The sequence below is a fragment of the Hyla sarda genome, chromosome 2, assembly GCF_029499605.1.
Source record: "Hyla sarda isolate aHylSar1 chromosome 2, aHylSar1.hap1, whole genome shotgun sequence".
NCBI lineage: Eukaryota > Metazoa > Chordata > Amphibia > Anura > Hylidae > Hyla > Hyla sarda.
Genome location: NC_079190.1, coordinates 114,440,226 through 114,459,457, shown reverse-complemented (window position 1 = coordinate 114,459,457; position 19,232 = coordinate 114,440,226). Strand labels below are relative to the sequence as shown.

General features: G+C 40.8%; 1 protein-coding gene and 1 long non-coding RNA gene across 3 annotated transcripts in view; one reads left to right on the top strand and one right to left on the bottom strand.

Annotated features, from left to right (window-relative positions):
- LOC130355319 (keratin, type II cytoskeletal 6C-like) overlaps positions 1–3,243 on the bottom strand; it is an 80,211-nt gene extending 76,968 nt beyond the window's left edge. For both annotated transcript variants that reach the window (XM_056555339.1, XM_056555338.1), the window contains exon 1: positions 3,124–3,243. The gene's annotated coding sequence lies outside the window, so the exon portion shown is untranslated. The remainder of the gene's footprint in view (positions 1–3,123) is intronic.
- Positions 3,244–10,077: 6,834 nt separating this feature from the next.
- LOC130355323 (uncharacterized) lies at positions 10,078–15,032 on the top strand. The gene is made up of 3 exons (XR_008888477.1): positions 10,078–10,242; positions 12,763–12,865; positions 14,474–15,032. It is a non-coding gene; the product is annotated as an uncharacterized LOC130355323 (long non-coding RNA).
- Positions 15,033–19,232: the final 4,200 nt, after the last annotated feature.

Here is a 19,232-nt window from a genome sequence, read left to right as displayed (position 1 = left end):
CCCGAGGGGGTCTAGTTTCCAAAATGGTATGCCATGTGCTTTTTTTTGCTGTTCTGGCACCATAGGGGCTTCCTAAATGCAACATGCCCCCCAAAAACCATTTCAGAAAAACGTACTCTCCAAAATCCCCTTGTCGCTCCTTCCCTTCTGAGCCCTCTACTGCACCCGCCGAACACTTTACATAGACATATGACGTATGTGCTTACTCGAGAGAAATTGGGCTACAAATACAATTAAAAATTTTCTCCTTTTACCACTTGCAAAAATTCAAAAATTGAGTCTACAAGAACATGTGAGTGTAAAAAATGAAGATTTTGAATTTTCTCCTTCACTTTGCTGCTATTCCTGTGAAACACCTAAAGGGTTAAAACACTGACTGAATGTCATTTTGAATACTTTGAGGGTTGTAGTTTTTATAATGGGGTCATTTATGGGGTATTTCTAATATGAAGACCCTTCAAATCCACTTCAAAACTGAACTGGTCCCTGAAAAATATTGAATTTGAAAATTTTTTGAAAAATTGGAAAATTGCTGCTGAACTTTGAAGCCAAAAGTCAGCAGCCAAAAGTAAAAACTTGTCAATTTTATGATGCAAACATAAAGTAGACATATTGTATATGTGAATCAAAAAAATTATTTGTAATATCCATTTTCCTTACAAGCAGAAAGCTTCAAAGTTAGAAAAATGCTAAATTTTCAAATATTTCATCAAATTTACGGATTTTTCACCAAGAAAGGATGCAAGTTCCCACAAAAATTTACCACTATGTTAAAGTAGAATATGTCACAAAAAAAAAATCTCGGAATCAGAATGATAACTAAAAGCATTCCAGAGTTATAATTGTTTAAAGTGACAGTGGTCAGATGTGCAAAAAACGCTCTGGTCCTTAAGGCCAAAATGGGCTTGGTCCTGAATGGGTTAAAGGAGAACTCCAGGATTGAAAAATTATTTAAATCTTGTTAGTTGAAAAGTTATATAACAACTCAATGTACTTACATTACTGATATGGAAGGTAAACATCCCTTTTTTACTTTGTTCTGCCAGACCGGAAGTCCCATAGAGTGTTATATAGAATTATGACACTCGACCACAGCATTGTGAGCGTCCGCGGCCATTTTGTGGTCAGCACGTGATGAATTTGAGCCCAGACACCTGCCCTGCCACCGCTGTGGCCATGCCCATGTAATCAATATTCATCCTCCCCCTTCGGCTGTTATCTGCCCCCTGTGTCTGGGGACGATGATCTGCTATTGGCCCTTTGTTGCTGCCGCATGTAGCCAATCGGTCTGTGGGCTACACGCAAGCGCCGTGATTCCCCTGTCACAGCGCATAAGACTTTCGGCTGCTCGCGCATGCGCAGTGTGTCCAACCAGTGAGTACAGCTCGTTGGACACAGAGTGAAACCAGCAAGTGCAGCCGATTGGTGCACGATCTCTGGGGGGAGGATGTGTGGGGAAGATGTGGGTGTGCTTATTCAGTGTGTGGCTGCAGGGGGAGGGTAATATTGTAATGAGGAGGCACGGGCTGGGAGGCAGAGCAAGATGGTGGAAGCAGGAAGCTCATGCTAGGAAACATGGGAGAATGAGTGCCCAGAACCAGGAAGTAAGAGGTTTTTACCAAGCCATAACAGGAGAACTGAATGGCGCTCGCAAACGGGACTTAGTGCTATGGAAAGGTGAGCACATTCACAACAAAATGATGCAAAGTTTTTTTGTTTTTTTCCCGGATCCCCTATATGTCCTTTAAGACTTACTACTTTTGTACAATAAAAACATTAGAAAATAATGTTTGTATTTGTACGATGATCTGTAGCTTTTATTAGTAGAATTTGGCAGAAATACAATATTTTTACCGTGTGTTTTTATAGTTAAGGTCATTATTGATATAGCAATACCAAGGATAAGTTTGTACAGTTTATTTTTCATGTGTAAAATATTGTTAGAGCAAAACAAATGTATTTTTTTATTTTTATTTTCATTCATTTAAACACGGAATTCTATAATAAATATTAGTATAAAAAAAAAAAAAAAAAGGGATAAGTATCCTATTAGGACCTGCACTGGAAGTACAAACATGGCAGACCCAAGGCCATGAAAGTCAATCAGCACCCCATTATAAGTGTTGTGTATGAGGATTCTTAGGAACTGCCAAAAATTTCAAAAAAAACACTAATTGGTCTTTAGCTACACTGTAGGAAAATAGTGATAATTCTGAGTATCATAATTTCATGTTAACTTGATAGGTTTTATTCTTGCATATAATTAAGATTTAGGAATGCAGAAACTGGGCCTGATATAACACAAGTCAGTAATGCCTCAGCCAATAGTCGCTATATAATAATGGCAATGATTGCAATAATTTAAGAGAAAATTCCAAATGAAATAAGAATCACCTAACAAGCCCATCCTTGGTCAGTACAAATGAATCTGCATGGGACATAACAGGTTATTACAAAGATCAGCAGTGTGTCACCATAAAAAATCTGTTATTAGCAGAGCCTCACCCCTCTCCAAAGCTTTTTAAAACCTGCAATTTGCTATTAGTCAGTATAAGTATTTTATTGCATTTTCTCATCATTTTATATTCTTTCTCAACAGATATAAATAGGTATGTCCACATCACGAAATTTATAGTTGTCACCGCCTCAGTCTGGATAACATACCAAATCCTTAGTGCCCCCTATCTGTCAGCTACGTTTCAGCATAAACCTTTGAACCATACCTCTGAAAATCCCAGAATACAACATCTAAATCTTTACTGTTTTCTTATTACTTCATTTAACCTTTCCAACTGACTCATATTGGCATAGAAATACACAATTCATTTCAAGCAAGAAAAGAAGCTACAGCTCAAAAAATAAAATAAAAAAGACTTCTGTTTACAGTGATCTATCAAGAATGTCTGGACAGATATTTATTAAAAAGGCTGTATGAAGGCTTAAAGGCGGGGTGGGGGTGTCTGGCCTGCCCACTCTCTTGCCTCTGCTGTTTCATTGATCTCCAGGTGGCTGCTGCTCACCACTTCCTGGTTTCCATCTCAACCCACAGGAAATGCTTAATTCCTACTGCCTTAATGATTAGCAATGAGGGTGTGGTAGCCATGGGAGTGTTAGGAGGAATACCTTATCACTTGACGCCGTGACGCCAGCGCACCGTGACGCCAACGCACCGTTATCCTATACACGGTCCGAGGTTAAAGACAGCTTCTCCTGGGCCAGACCCAAGTAAATGAACACACCGACGTCAGGTTACGGATAACTGTCTTTACTGAGCTAGGTGCAGATGGCATCACACAGACAGTTGGTTTTGCAGCGTAACCCCTTGTTGCCTTGCGGGGACTTGTGGTGCTTTCACCAAACGGATTAATACTGACTTGTAAGATGGGTAGATGAATTATTCCTCCTAAAATTCCCCTAAGGGGACGAAAAAAAATAAAAAAGGGTCAAAACAGTTTAAAAACACACACATTAACCGCTTCCTTATTAAAAGTTTAAATCACCCCCTTTTCCCAAATTCCATATTAAAAAATATATAAACATGATAAAAATAAACATATGTGGTATCGCTGCGTGCGTAAATGTCCAAGCTATAAAAATTTTTTGTTGTTTAAACCATGTAGTTAATGGCGTACGCGCTAAAAAATTCAAAATTCCAAAATAGCGTATTTTTGGTCACTTTTTATACCATTAAAAATGAATAAAAATCGATCAAAAAGTCCGACCAAAACAAAAATGGTACTGATAAAAACTTCAGATCACAGCGCAAAATATGAGCCCTCATACATCCCCGTATACAAAAAATAAAAAAAAAGTTATAGGGACAGAAGTGGACAATTTTAAATGTATAAATTTTCGTGCATGTAGTTATGATTTTTTCCAGAAGTACAACAAAATCAAACCTACATAATTAGGGTATCAATTTAATTGTATGGACCTATAGAATCAAGATAAAGTGTCATTTTTACAAAAAAAATTTACTGCGTAGAAACAGAAGCCCCCAAAATTTACAAAATGGCGTTATTTCTTAAATTTTGCCGTACAATGTTTTTTTTTTTTCCATTTTGCCGTAGATTTTTGGGTAAAATGACTGATGTCATTACAAAGTAGAATTGGTGGTGCAAAAAAAAAAAAGCTACCATATGGTTTTTAGGTGCAAAATTTAAAGGGTTATGATTTTTAAAAGGTAAGGAGGAAAAAACAAAAGTGCAAAAACAAAAAAATGCTTGGTCTTAGTCTGCGAGGTGAAGAAGGAGGTACGGTAATGGGATACAACGGTGGCGCATGTGTGAGATCTGAGAGGCAGAGAAGGAGGTATGGTAATAGGATACAAGGGCGGGACAGACGGGTGAAAGAGGATGTACCGCTCTGATAGTCTTGGAGATAGGGAGGGCTGGGCAGGCAGGGAGAGCTGACCAATCCAAGCAGGCTTTGTGTACAACAACCAGCCAATCACTGGTAAGGTACCGTACATTGCGGTAGAGGGGTAGTCTTATACGGAAAGTATATCCCAAACTCTATATTTTAACTGTAAAAGTTGTATGCCGAAAAATATGGTAGTGGAGTTGACAAACTTCTTTCTAACATTTGCCTTGAGTTCGTTGTATGGTACTGCCACTGTTGAGAAAGGAACATCAATGTTTCCCTAGGTGCCTCTGCCAACTTTGGTCTGGCCCTGAATGCAGACAGAGTTTAACCAGCCATGTAGTGAACTGGTCCTACTGGCAGACTAGATTTTTGTATCTTTGTGGGAAAAAAATTGATTAATGGGCTCCAGCTAAAGCTTATGTGAGGTTTTAGGACAAAACAAAATGATGGATTGATGGATATCCCTAGGATAGACCATCAACAGCTGCTCCCTTCCTCCAAGGTCAACCCCCAACCATTCAGTTGTTCATTGTAATGTCCAGGTGGCCGAGGCATTGAAGAAAGTGAGAGCTTCACTGCAATAACACACTTGGCTACTTCACAGTGTACAGAGCCAAAACTTTGTTTACAGCTCACCGAAACAGCTGAAGGTTGGAGGATGCCAAACTTCAGTACCCTGCAAATCTAGTATTGATGGCCTATCTTAAGAACAGGCCATCACTGAATTTTGCCTGGAAAACCCCCTTTAATCTTTAGGGTTTGGTTGGATATGATCTTCAATGCAGCTTTCATCTATTATTACATTTTATTATTTCCAATGACTTTGCCCCCAGTATTAGATGTAGACATGGATGATATACAGTTCAGATTACATCTTTTACGCAAGTTCTGCAGCAGCTGTCATCCCAGGTATAATTTATGATCACAAGCTTTAGAACACATTAAGATGTCTTACACGTAAATATTCTGGAGAATAGCTTTTACATTTTTATATGATAAAAAGAAAACTCAAAAGAATGCAGCCTGTAACCAAGACAAGTGTGAAAGCCTCCGGGAAATGAAGAGCAGCCAATGGCAGCAAGGTGAGATTACAAATACTACAGAGAGTTGTAGAGTGGTAGTGACACACCTATTCCCAGCATCGCTGCACGCTACAGGGCTTTGTACACACAGGCATAGAACGGTGGAGCACTTCAATGCATGGCTACGCCCTGAAATCTATGAAACGTCTAATGAGCCGAAAGGGGATTACCTAAGCAGAAAGATCCGATGGCCCTTTTCTGCAACTTGAAGAATTTCTCGCCATTTACTTAAAGCTACATTCAATAAACAGAAACAAAATTAGTTGAAGTGCATATATTGTTGTTTTTGGAACTATCACTTGATCTTTCTTTAGGCTGAGTCTACACAGCAACTCATTTTTAATGTGCTCACCATCAACTGCAGGTCGCAATATAGCCCTAACCTAAATGATATCTGCTATCCTCTACAAATACAGGCATATTTGAACATATGGCCATATTAATGATTAGTGCAAAGCAGAAGAACCCATTACTTCTATGGGAAAGTATCAGTATCGTAGAGCAGCACATGAAGCCATTGTTGATCAATATGCAATGCATCTCGGTGGAAAAACCTCTGCATACAGTATCCAAAGAGATCTGCCATGACATTTTTGCAGGAAATAAACCTGTATGAAATCAAAAGCATATGGAGGTACAGTAAAGGCACCTAGCACAACTATTGCTTCCCTAGTATGGTTCAGTACAAAACATTATTCAAATTGCTGCTCACCTTGGTAATATAGGCGGGGGTATAGCTATAGTGGGTAAGGCACTAGCTGTACCCAAGCCCAAAGAACACCCTACTATGAATTAGAAGACCCCAGTAATAGGACTAGCACATAGTAGGTAGGAGACACCTAAAGGGGTACTCCGCTGCTCAGCATTTAGAACAAACTGTTCCAAATGCTGGAGCCGGCGACGGGGGCTCGTGACACCATAGCCCCCTCCCATAGACTTGCATTGAGGGGGCAGGATGTAACAACGTGAGGGGGCAGGGCTATGATGTCACGAGCTCCCAGCACTGGCTCCAGCGTTCGGAACAGTTTGTTCCAAACACTGAGCAGCAGAGTACCCCTTTAAGCTACATGTTTACATGCATGAAAGTTCACATCAGTGTTGTGCTCCATCCTGCTGAGGTCCTGAATGGGTCTAAGCATTACCGACACTACCAAGTCCCAAAGGATCCCACTGACTTTGAATGGGGTCCTTCGAGTTTTCGCTAGGTGTCAGTTGTTTCACAGGAGTTTAGCGGAGAAAAAATGACCACTTGCAGTATTTTTTTCTCTGACTAAGTCCCGTAATTTAGACAAGGCTTAAGAAGGAACTTGGGGTCCCCATTCTACTGAGATGTTCCATGGTGGGACCCACAGTGATCAAACATTTCTCAACTAACTTTTGCATATATAGATTTGGTGTGAAAATATGTTAAATAAAGACCAGCAGATTTATTTTCTTGCTGCTGTCACTATGATATTATTGGCTGCACTACAAGATGATTTATCCCCAATGGCTGCAAGTAATACTGGAAACAGAAGAATAAAAGTTGAATAATGGAAACATAAAAGGTGCACAGAGCCTCTGACTTTAGTTTAAAGAAGCCTACAAAGCACAGCAGTGTGCATTCAGTTATACAACAAAGCAAGTCATTTTCCTAGGTAAACATAGCACCTCTAAAAGCTTTATTTCATTGACTTACTAATCCAGGCTGGCAGTAAAGCAGCACTGTCCTACAACTGACCTGTAACATAAGCAGAAGGATCAAGAACTCTGTATTCTTGCCCTGCAGCTCCCCCTCAAGGAAGAACTGCACAGAAAACCTTGGTAGATTGACTTGTCACTGTCCTTCCCTTTTGACAGCTGGAATGAGAACACAACATGGATATACCACACCTGCAAAATAAGATCTGCAACGAGACCACAACATTATGTACCGTTTTCTTCTTTAATTCAGGAAATCTTATGAAAATATTTAAAAAGCATTATGTTTTTTCCAAAAATGTTCAGGAGGACACATTAAAAATGTCAATCATTAAGATGTCAAAACATCAAGAAATCCCTTAACAGCCATATTGCATAAAGTAATAAAACAATTGGTGGTATATTGGTGGTAGGCAGTCTATGGTTCACCCATATGGGCACATGTTAAGGCTGCTAAAGGGACAGATCTATGATACCTAAGTGAGCCCACGAATGTCCATGTGGAAAATTTCCATGGAGTGTTTATATACCTGGACATTCCCCTGATAGTGGAGTGCTGGCAGAAAATGCCAGCACTAGGACTGCTTGGAAATGCCCCTTCTCACAGACGGCAATTAATTCCTGTGCCGACTTGGAATTGGAAATTCCTCCATGTGCACAGTGCAGCAGAATCTTATTGAATTTAATGGGACTCTTCTGCGGAATTTTGCACGGAAATTCCATCGTGTGAACATGGCCTAATGAATACTTTAGTGCAGGAACACTTATCTCCTATTCAAAGGGGGACCCCATGCGATCTCCTGCACGGCACCCAGGCTCTCCTCAAGAAGAGAATGTGTCAACCCCACACAAAGCGGTGGCCAACACATGTATCTCTGTGGGGGAGTCGGGGATACTTTTAGCACTTTGGGGAAATGAAAGTGACATTTGAGTTTGGGGGACTTATGGGGACAGACATCTGTTGCATAGATACAGAGGGAGATTTATCAAAACCCGTGCAAAAGTTGACCAGTTGCCCATAGCAACCAATACGATTGCTTCTTTCATTTTGCAGAGGCCTTGTTAAATATGAAAGAAGCGAGCTGATTGGTTGCTATGGGCAACTGGGCAACTTTTCCTCTGGACATGTTTTGATATATCTCCCCCACAGTGTTGTAAGTGTAACTATAGCTTAGACCAGTGATCTTCAAACTGTGGGCCTTCAGATGTTGCAAAATTACAACCTGGTTTAGACCGTATTACAAAGGGAAAAAATGTCTTTCAAACAGGCTGATATCGCCCTGTGTATTAGAGCAGAAAAAAACTGTGATTTCCAGCCACATATCTTCCTGTGTAATAGGTGACATGCAGCCAAATGCAGACATTCTGCAGAGAGTGAGCGCCAGCAGGACATGCTGGTGCTAGGACCGCTGGGAAATAAGCCGTCTCCATGGACGGCAATGCATTTCCGAGCAGATTCCGCGGAAAGAATTGACATATCAGATCTTTCTGTGGAAACTGGATCTAGAATTTCTGCGCGGATGTTTCTGCTGTATAAATTTCGCAGTAGGACTTTGCAGAATTTTTATGCAGGATATATCTCAGAAATTCCACTGTGTGAACGAGGTTGTTGCAAAACCATAACTCCCAGCATGCCCAGACAGCCTTTGGCTGTCCGGGCATGCTGGGAGTTGTAGTTTTGCAACAGCTGGGGGCACACTTGCGGTAGAGGGTGTTGGAAGGGCAGATGTTCCTAACCCTTAGGGCAGATGTTGTTAACCCTAAGTGTTTGTCACGCCAGGGCGTGGTTATCCTCTACACCACCCGAGGTATGGCCGCTGGTTCCCGGGCCAGGCGTGGAGCAAATAATCACTCCGATGCAAGGTTATGGAACAATGGCAGCTTTACTGAGGCAGACAGATTAACATAATCAAAAAGATGGGGGGATACAGAGTTCTGACCCAGTGACACGGTCCTGTGGTATTTAGAACACAAATGAATAAAATAGCCACTCTAAAGAGGACCACTTGTGAAAGCAAATATATTTTATTAAGCAATATAAGTACACATAGAATGTTAAAAAGACAAAAGAAGACATGGACACAGAAAATTGGTGGGACCCCCACCCCCCCCTGTGTATTCCACAGTCACCCACCACACCTCTGACGCATTTTGCCCAAGCGGGGCTTTGTCCAGGAGTCAGGACAAAGCCCCACTTGGGCAAAATGCATCGGAGGTGTGGTGGGTGACTGGGGAATACACAGGTATACACACTTGGTATATTCTGTTACTATGCAGTTTCATGCACATATGCACCTTATATAAAGACACCATTGATTACTGCTACTATATTTGTGCTCTTAATTTACTTTGTTACCATCTGATAGACATCTTTGCACTGGACCTGCATTTGCTTTTTCTCTCCCCCTTCCCTGGTCCCCAACAATGTTCTGTGTCCATGTCTTTTTGTGTCTTTTTAACATTCTTTATATATAAAATGTAGCGAGAAAGAATACAAGAGCACTCACCACGTTAGTTGCTCTTCGGTTGGAATTTATTCCGTATCACAAACCATGTGCAGGGAGACAGAGGTAGGGGAGTGTTCTTGGGCTACGGACCCGTCTCGCACTACAAGCGCTTCATAAGGCCCCGTGTCTTTATGTATACTTATATTGCTTGATAAAATATATTTACTTTTACAAGTGGTCCTCTTTAGAGTGGTCTTTCTAGATAGGTTATTCATTTGAGGCCGACAGATGTTAAAGTCTTTACAGCCCAGTGTAAGCCCAAGGAGATGACCAGTGAACTTCAGGAGGCTTGTGGGCTCGCTGGGACTTGTAGTGGACTGGGACTCAATTATGCAACCCACACTTCCTTTAGACTTGACTATGCTGACTAGATGTCTCCCCTGTATTTGTGCTTACCAGGCTTTGACTTTCACCTGTAGGGGTTACTGGTAGTGTCTGTGTGGTCTTCACTTGACTGTATCTCAGCATGCACTAAGACTGCTCTAGGCTAGCTAGCTCCTCCCAGTTATATATGGGAGCAATTTGGAGGGGTCCCATAGGTCACCAACAAGTCACCTGGTCACTTACACCTTCCATGGTTACACAGGGCTTAACAACAGGATTTAAAGGTACCAACACTTATGAACACATTAATGCAATACATTAACTCTTTATGGGCAAAGAGAGGGGTGTGGGGGGCCAGGGGACTGGAACTGAGTCCACCTGATAGGACCAATAGTGTACAGAAGAGCCACAACACACTGTTTTGAAAACACTGCTCGATACTTTTAGACTACTGAATGATTCAGGCCCTTTAAAAAGAGGTTCCATGCACTATATAGTCATGTGCATTAGGGGGAGATTTGTCAAAACCTGTTCAGAGGAAAAAGTTGACCAGTTGCCCATAGCAACCAATCAGATTGCTTCTTTCATTTTTAAAGAGGCCTGTGAAAAATGAAAGAAGAGATCTGATTGGTTGCTATAGGCAACTACACCATTCTACACAGGTTTTGATAAATCTTCCCCTTAAAGTATTTTAGATGTTGCAGGTCTCTAAAAAGGTCTCTTTCTGTAATATACTGTATTATAATTACCTCTAACAATCAACACTATATAATTGCAAAAATGATTTAAAAAAATACAGTAAAATATACTTCAATCATTTACACTCAGTCCGATGAAAACTAAGCAAAGATCTAACAGTGGAAAAACATCTTCAATAGCCCCTTAGGGCAGTTCAGGTCTATGACAAGCCCGACATACCACACGTTTGTGCCCTTTCTCTACTTTTACCTTTCGTCCCCCTCCAGTTTGTAAGACCCTTTTCCTTCAAAAGAATGAATCACACGTTTGGCTTTCTCGCCTGTAGGGACTTGTAGCTGTGTAAAGTTACCTGTAGCATTTTGATGGGGGGGAAGAATCCAGATTTTTTTTCTCAAATTTATTATTACTACCATTAAGAAACAAGCATAAACACATAATGCATTCCAATGTCAGCTCATGGGAGGATCCCTGCTCTCTTCAGAAATCCACAGGGCGTTGCCCCATACAAGTACATGTATGCAGACTATTGCTCTGCTAAATTCACTGCTGCAGAGCCCTCATTCATTCTCAAATGGCTGCAGAATATTCATTTACACACCCAAATAAAGATAAAATAAAGTGTTTTATTGGTCTTTTCTGATGGTTCAATACATAAAAGGTCACTAAGACCCATTTCCAGTTGACTTTACTGTCCCAATAATGTATTGGATAACTTTTTAAAGTGGATAATTGAGTTTTGGGTGAACATAAGACTCATGACCAAATTTTATAAAGCCACAGTATGGCACCGACCAGCCACTCTTCTATGGTTCCCTGCCCTGACATATATTTACACTTTTTCATACTTCCCACAGGGACCATAGAAGGGACCATAGAAGAGTGCCGGCCGCATCCATACATTATACAGTAGGACCACAGCGGGTGTCAGGAGGAGTGACATCCGCCGTGATCTTTCCATAGCTGCAGCTACTACTACTCCCAACATGGAGCACACTCTGCCTCATGCTGGGAGCTGTAGTATCTGCATTAATATACAGATCGCAACAAGTGTCAGAAGTTACACTCGCTGTGATCTGTCTATTAATGCAGGTACTACAGCTCCCAGCATGGAGCAGAGTGTGCTCCATGTTGGGAGTAGTAGTACTTGCAGATAAGAACAGATCGCAGCGGGTATCACTACTGACACCCGATGTGATTATCCTGTCTATAGCAGAGATGGAGCGGCTGTATACATCACTCACATCCCTGCTCTGCACTGTACTCCGGCCGGCCACTCATTCATTCATCTTTTCCTCAGAGCTGTGACTGGCTGCAACCATCCGGCCAATCACAGCTCTGGGCGGAAAATATGAATGAGTGATATGAATTTCTATTGACATCACTGGTCGGAGTATAGTGCGGAAAGGCGAGCACTGTATAGATCCGCTCGCTTCTCTGCTATATTATGGACGATCGCATCTAGTGTCCGGACTGATACCCGGGGCGATATGTCTATAGTACAGGTACTACCTCTCCCATCATGGAACAGTCTGTTTCATGCTGGGAGTAGTAGTACTACGTTAAAAAAATGTAAAATTGAGAACATAAAGTGAAACACACATACTTTATTAAAAAATAATAAAAATTGGTTTATAAAATATATACATTGCATTTAATAAAAAATTTCCATCACTGCTGCATTCTTTTTTTTTTTTTTTGGTACCCAACAAATTTTGGGTACCAAAAAAAAAAAACGCCAAGGTGCAATTTCCACAGAAATGAAAAAAATACCGGAAAAAACACCAGAAAAAACGCATGATGACGTACATTGCACTGGCGATTTTTCTGGCATTTTTTTTAATCCCTAAAAACACAGGACAAAAAAACAAGTAGAGACTTAGCCTTACAGTGTGTCACCCCAGTAGTAAGGTGGGGCATGTTAAAGAGCGTCATGGGGGGGGGGGGGGGGAATTAGCTTTTGCCTAGGGTGGCAAAAATCCTTGCAGCACCCCTGGACACCCCTGCCTCCATGTCACCTCTGTTGAGGTCTGCACAGTGCCCACTACAGAACATCCACTACCGAAATTTCATTACCAAAGAATAAACTTTTTTTTTTTTTTTTTTAGGTTGAATGCATTCTGAAGGGACAGCAATGTCTGTGTGGTCCTAGCGCCAACCGATTCATTCTCTCCCGCTGGAGATTCTGCAGCGTGAACCCAGCCTAACAATGTAAGAGGACAGGCTGAAAGATTTTCTAACACAAAATATCTTGTATTATATATGCAGCGATACAATGGTAATATCTGCCCATATAATTCTACAACCTCTCATATTTTCACTTATTTGGGAACATGAATGGGAGAAACAGTACAATACTTCATATTTAATTATAATCATGCTATGTAAAAAAAAGTGTAAAATGAACATTCAGTATAAAAGGAGCAAAGATTTGGATATGTATTAACAATTGATCACTAAATGATCACTGAAACCCTGATTTAGCACCCACTAATGATTAGAGTACCTAAAATATAACTTTTATTTGTGCCAAACAAGTTAAAATTAAATGGGCATATCTCCAGCCAATATTTGTCTTTTGTACTGCACGTCACTACATGCTTGTATTTGTGTATTGTTGTGTCTGCAGTCCACAAGCAATAGCTGGAGTGTCCACTAACAATTAAAACCTAACACACATCGCCCGACCCCCCCCCCCCCCCCGACGTTTCACCACATGCAGTGGCTTTATCAAGGGCTAAAGGGACCTTGACCCTTTAGCCCTTGATAAAGCCACTGCTTGTGGTGAAACGTCGGGGGGGGGGGGGGACGACGACAATGTGTGTTAGGTTTTAATTGTTAGTGGACACTCCAGCTATTGCTTGTGGACTGCAGACACAACAATACACAAATACAAGCATGTAGTGACGTGCAGTACAAAAGACAAATATTGGCTGGAGATATGCCCATTTAATTTTAACTTGTTTGGCACAAATAAAAGTTATATTTTAGGTACTCTAATCATTAGTGGGTGCTAAATCAGGGTTTCAGTGATCATTTAGTGATCAATTATTAATAAATATTTGTAGAATTTCACCCTCCACCCATAGGTCCAGTTTCTTGAACTAAGATTCGGATATGTTGACACACTTATGGATCAGATTTTGTTTATCTTAATCTGGCAATAAGAAAAAACAAGAGAAGCAGCATAAAGTGGATCAGGGCACAGGAAGGCCTTCACACAACAGAATCAGCAATCACCATCCTATTGGAATCCTGCCACAGATTCCATTAAGAAATTAATCATGTTCAATCTTCCACGGGAATCCAATTTCTTCTTCTGAAGTTCTGCTACATTGAAGTCAATGGGAGGTTGATGCAAGCGGATTTCAGGCTAAATTTCTTTGTAGAATCTCTATAGTGTGAATGGAGCCATATATCCATTCACTGCTGACCTTGGTTAGCGTTATAAGACTGGGTTTACATGCTGTATTTTATGAGGTTTTAAAAAAATATTTTTATTGTGATGTTTATGTGCTCAAATACAGGAAAAAAGTTTTTTCACAAAGCACTTAAAAAAATAAAATAAAATACATATAGGAGCAGGAAGAATGTTTTATAGATTTTCATTCAAGCTTTAAGCCCAGTAACTTCAAAGTGCGCCTTCAAATGACATTTGGTGGCCATGGAACGGATTGTGCATTGGTGCAACAGGGCCAAAGTATACAGGTGAGACATAAACCCATATATGTTCCTTTGTGCAATAAACCATCTTCTGTAATCTCTATCTGGAAATATTTACAATAGTCTATATAAATTGATTTTTTATTTTTTTTGCAGTCTAAAGATTTTCAGAGATGAGAGCTATGAAGCAGATGCTGAAGGATGTGTACTATGTGCTGCTACAACAGGAACTCTCAGCAATGATTCAGAGTTTACACCCTATAATTTGGAGCTGCACACCAAGCAATACCATGTGCCTCTTAAATACTTCTAATAAAAAGTCAACTTCCTTATGATCTCCAAGCTATTGTAGATTTACAGTCTTGCCTTCAGCAGCATTCAAGATTTCAGCCTCAACAAGCATTTTACCTTTTTACCAAATTCACACTGAATAACAAGCTGTGGGCAAAATGATACAATTGTGTTTTCATGTCTTGTGCGCAAAAAAAAACCCTCATGTCACCTTCTCACGCATAGCACTGTGTATCAATTTGCAAAATACATTGAAAATGTATCTAAACCCATCTGTAGTTTAACTTACGTTATTCACTTGTACCAATAACAATTACAAATTCACTAAAATTCGGGATTACCCAATGATCTAAAGTATCTTGTGCAGATTGATGCAGACCTATTGAATGATGTGAGCAAGCACAAGACAAACATGTTCATTTGGGTCCAGTGGCTTAAATAAATAAGTTCTTTCATCTGTGCATTAGTTTATTTTGAGCAATACAACACATAATGTCAAGCTTACTTTTTAAAGAGAACCGGTCATTAGATTTTACCATGTATAATGTATTTCAATGCATTATGCATGGTAAAATCTTTTTCCTCACCATCCCCAGGCGACGATCCTGCCCTCAGGAATGGTGAGGATATATAGTTGGAAAGTGTCTCGTGACGGCCCATAGGTAGTCCCCTGGACAGGAGCTTTACTCACTAAGTCCGGCTGTTCCCGTTGTAATAACGCCTCTCTGTGTGATAGCCACACGTTATATGTGAGAAAATCTCACAACAAGTTCCTTTTAAGGTGCGTTCACACGCTATTACTAGCAGTGGGTTTCACGCTGCGGGAAACCTACTGCAATTTACACTACCATTGATTTGAATGGGTCCACAGACAGTCCGCAATAGTGTCAGATTGGTGGACTGTCCGCAGACCCATTCAAATGAATGGTAGCGTAACTCGCAACGGGTTTCCCGCAGTGGGAAACCAATTGCTAGTTACTAGCGTGTGAACGCACCCTAAGACTATGTTCACACGGCAAAAGCTTACTTAACAGAATTGCAGAATTCTCCTAGAATTGTGGCTGAATTTCAGCAGAATTCTGTGTTCTCTAAACACCGAATGCGGAATCAATGGGGACAGCAGAATCCCATTGAACACAATATGCATGGAACTTCCGCTGTGTGAACATGGCCTAAAGGGCTGCCTTTAGTTTTATATATTTTTTTGCTTTCTACCTTGATATTCTTCTGTGTCTTCTGCTCACTGAGTTCCACAAACTGGGAAGGGGGGGTTCCTTGGTAGGCATGAAATCATCTGAAGCCCTGCTGGGGAGAACTTCCTCCCTCATTCTGCTACACACAAACAAGAGCTGTGTAGTGTGAGATAAGCTGTAATTGGCTGAGACCGCACCCCTTCCCCCTCAGCTCCCAGCACTTAACTTTACAGTATGTCAGCTCGGCCCAGCAGCTTCCAAAGGGAGCAGAAATATTTAGCACAATATGCAGCACTATGCACTGAAGGCATCATGACTGCAGTCTAGCTCAGCTCAAAGGGAAAGTGAGATGAAACATTCAGCTCTATACACTGTATACACTGGGCTGAGCTAAGGTACCACCTGCATTTTCTGACTTTTGTCTCCGACAGGCTGCTGCAGGACACAATCTGCAAGGACTGCAGGCAAGACCAGAAGGAGGACCTCTGGTGGCCAAACTTTTAGGGGTTAACTTAACACATACAGTTATAACATTTTATTGAAAAGTATATTAGAAAAGTAATTCAAATAGTCTAATCTATAACATTAAAAATGTTATTACTAATGACAGGTACTATTTAAAGAAGCAATGCGGTGCAAAACTTTTACCTTTCCTTGTGCCCGGGCTACAAAAACTAAAAAAAAAAAACACTTTAGCTCACCTTCCTACATTGCCCTGTTGCACTGATATTAACGTCCCGTTCTTCAGCTACTTAGGCTCGGTACGTCACACTGTGGTCAGCGTATCGCCGGCCGCAGCGATGTCCTGCCTCAGCCGGTGATAGGCTGAGCGCACTGTCATGTAAGGAGCCTGGACAGTAGGGAGAAGGCGGGGCCCGAGCCCCTTAAATGACATTGCGCTCAGCCTATCACCGGCCGAGGCAGGACATCGTTGGCAATATGCTGATTGCAATGTGACGTTCCGAGCCTAAGGGATAGGGAGCCGAGCAGCAGCGGAGGAACAATATGCCGATATCAGTGCAACAGAGGAACGTAGGAAGGTTGTTTTTTTAGTTTTTGCAGGCCAGGCACAAGGAAAGGTAAACGTTTTGAGACACATATCTCCTGTAATGTTCTAAATATTGACACGATGAAGAAGATAAACTCTCCTTTGAAACGCATTGTCCGTTTTAATCTTTTGTCTGGTATCTGTTTCTCAAACACTATCAGAACCAAGGTTTGCTATATCTTGGCCTCAGTTATTTGATTTATGACACAAACATCATCTGGATTTTTGGTTTGGTAAAGGCAACATCCCTACAGCATATACCTTCTGTACAGCTCCGCCATGTTCATGAGGCCTACCTGTGTTACTTTCATCTAATATATTGCTTTATGTTAGGGGACTGTAGCATTAGAGATAGGAAAATGTCCAATGACGGCTAATAACGGGTCTATCTTTGGAACTAGACAGCGGATCCTGGTAAGTTATACCTCATTTTAATCCAGTTCGTCTGCACTATAACTCTGAGTATTGGGTTTAATAAGTGGGTGAACCAGCTGCAGTTTTCCTTTAACCTTGATAGAAGGCTTCAGAGGACAGGTGAGCTATAGACATGAGATTGTCATCAGGTCATGCTATTATTACTGAAGTCATACATCTAAAGCCAGCTTGAGTTTTAAAATAGACATCGGCAGAGACAGTTAAACTATTACTGGAAATAATTCAACTCAGGTTGTATTTGTGAGGATTGGTCAATGGGCCACCTTGTCATCTTTTTGTTACCACCTATTGTAGAATAAGGTTCAGGAATAATGACAACTTAAGAACCATTACTGTGGGCATCAAATCCCCATTGCCTGATTGGGAAATCAATGTTTGTAGCTCTGCTGTAATAACGTGATGTCAATCATTGTGAGTTATACAGATTGCATGTTGGCATGCTTTGCCATTGAAAAAGCAAGCCACAAGTTGTACTATGAATAATCTCTCAGAGATCAACCCTCCTGCCAGGGTATACAACCGTTGAATAGCTGTATAAAGTGTGGTCGTGGCTATCCAGCAACTTGGCATCTTCAAGATGAATAATATTCACTTATACAAAGCACTGACTCACCCATCTGCAGACTGGCATAGACACACGGACAGGCAGAAACACACACATACAGGTTACTCAAATAAAGACACGAAAAACACAAAGGAGCACTGATCTGTGAAGGATAGGAGTGGCACATTAATACAGAAAAATGACAGAAGGGTACTGATAGAATAAAGGCTGGAGGTATACTAATATACCCTGACTTCCATTTTTACACATTTTCGTTCATTTTTACATTGTTTTTACTTTAGGCTTACATTAAAAACTAAAGGAATTAAATAAAATGCAGTTAAACCTCTCCAAAAGACCAACTCTTTAAGAAGACCACTACCATAAAAGAATACTTTGTACTGCAATTTTAGGTGTGCTTTTCAAAGAGGTCTTCTCAAAAGAGGTTTCACTGTAGTATGTTATTACCAAGAAACCATAAGCAAGTTGCTGTATTTAGATTTGTTATTCTTATTAGAATGTTTCTCTCTTTACTAGATTGAGTGTATTACAGTGTCTTGCTATGAATGAGCTGTGGGTATGAATTACAAATAGCTTAAAGGGGTATTGCAGTTTGCTTTAAAACCACACTGCAGCCTGCTGTGTGTGCAAAATAACTACAACAGACTCACCTCGCCCGGTCCGGCACAGATGAAAAGGTCTGCATGAATGCCTGTGTTTACTTATTCTGGTGATGTGCTCTCCTGGTTCAGCTGATGATGCTCTAAACCTTGTGCAACCAATCAATAGGGCTCAATGAGAACATTACCAGCAGAACCAGGAGAGGGCATCATCAGGGGAATAATCACAGGTATGGGCACAGACTGGAGCATTGGACCTGGACAGGGGTGAGGTGAGTATGATTTACAGCACACATCAAGCTGCAGTGTGGTTTCATACAAATTGAAATACCCATATTATTACCCCCTGGATTCATAAGAATATCCTTGATCAGAATATAGTCTTCTTTGGGACAAAAAAATATGCAAACAAATTTTCAGGGGAAAAAAAGAGATGCAATATACATGTGCTTGATTTTATCATTTCCTAAGGCATGTTGTTGTTAAGGCCTACCCGTGTTACTTTCATCTAAGACCCATAATATATTGTATCAACACTGAGCTAGAAAAATAGTCCGGCACCGCTGGTAATGTCCAGACTAATAAACTACGGACTGGATTGTCCGTGTAACTACCATAAATTACCTGTATCTAATGTTTAGATTCATGGTGGTCACATCCAAAAGAGATTTAGATATGCACAATGCCAATCTAACAAGACAGTAATGACGAAGCACTCACTGCTGCAAAACGTATAGCTTTATTCTGGACACACAAGGCGTTCATGGGGGCGGCAACATGTTTC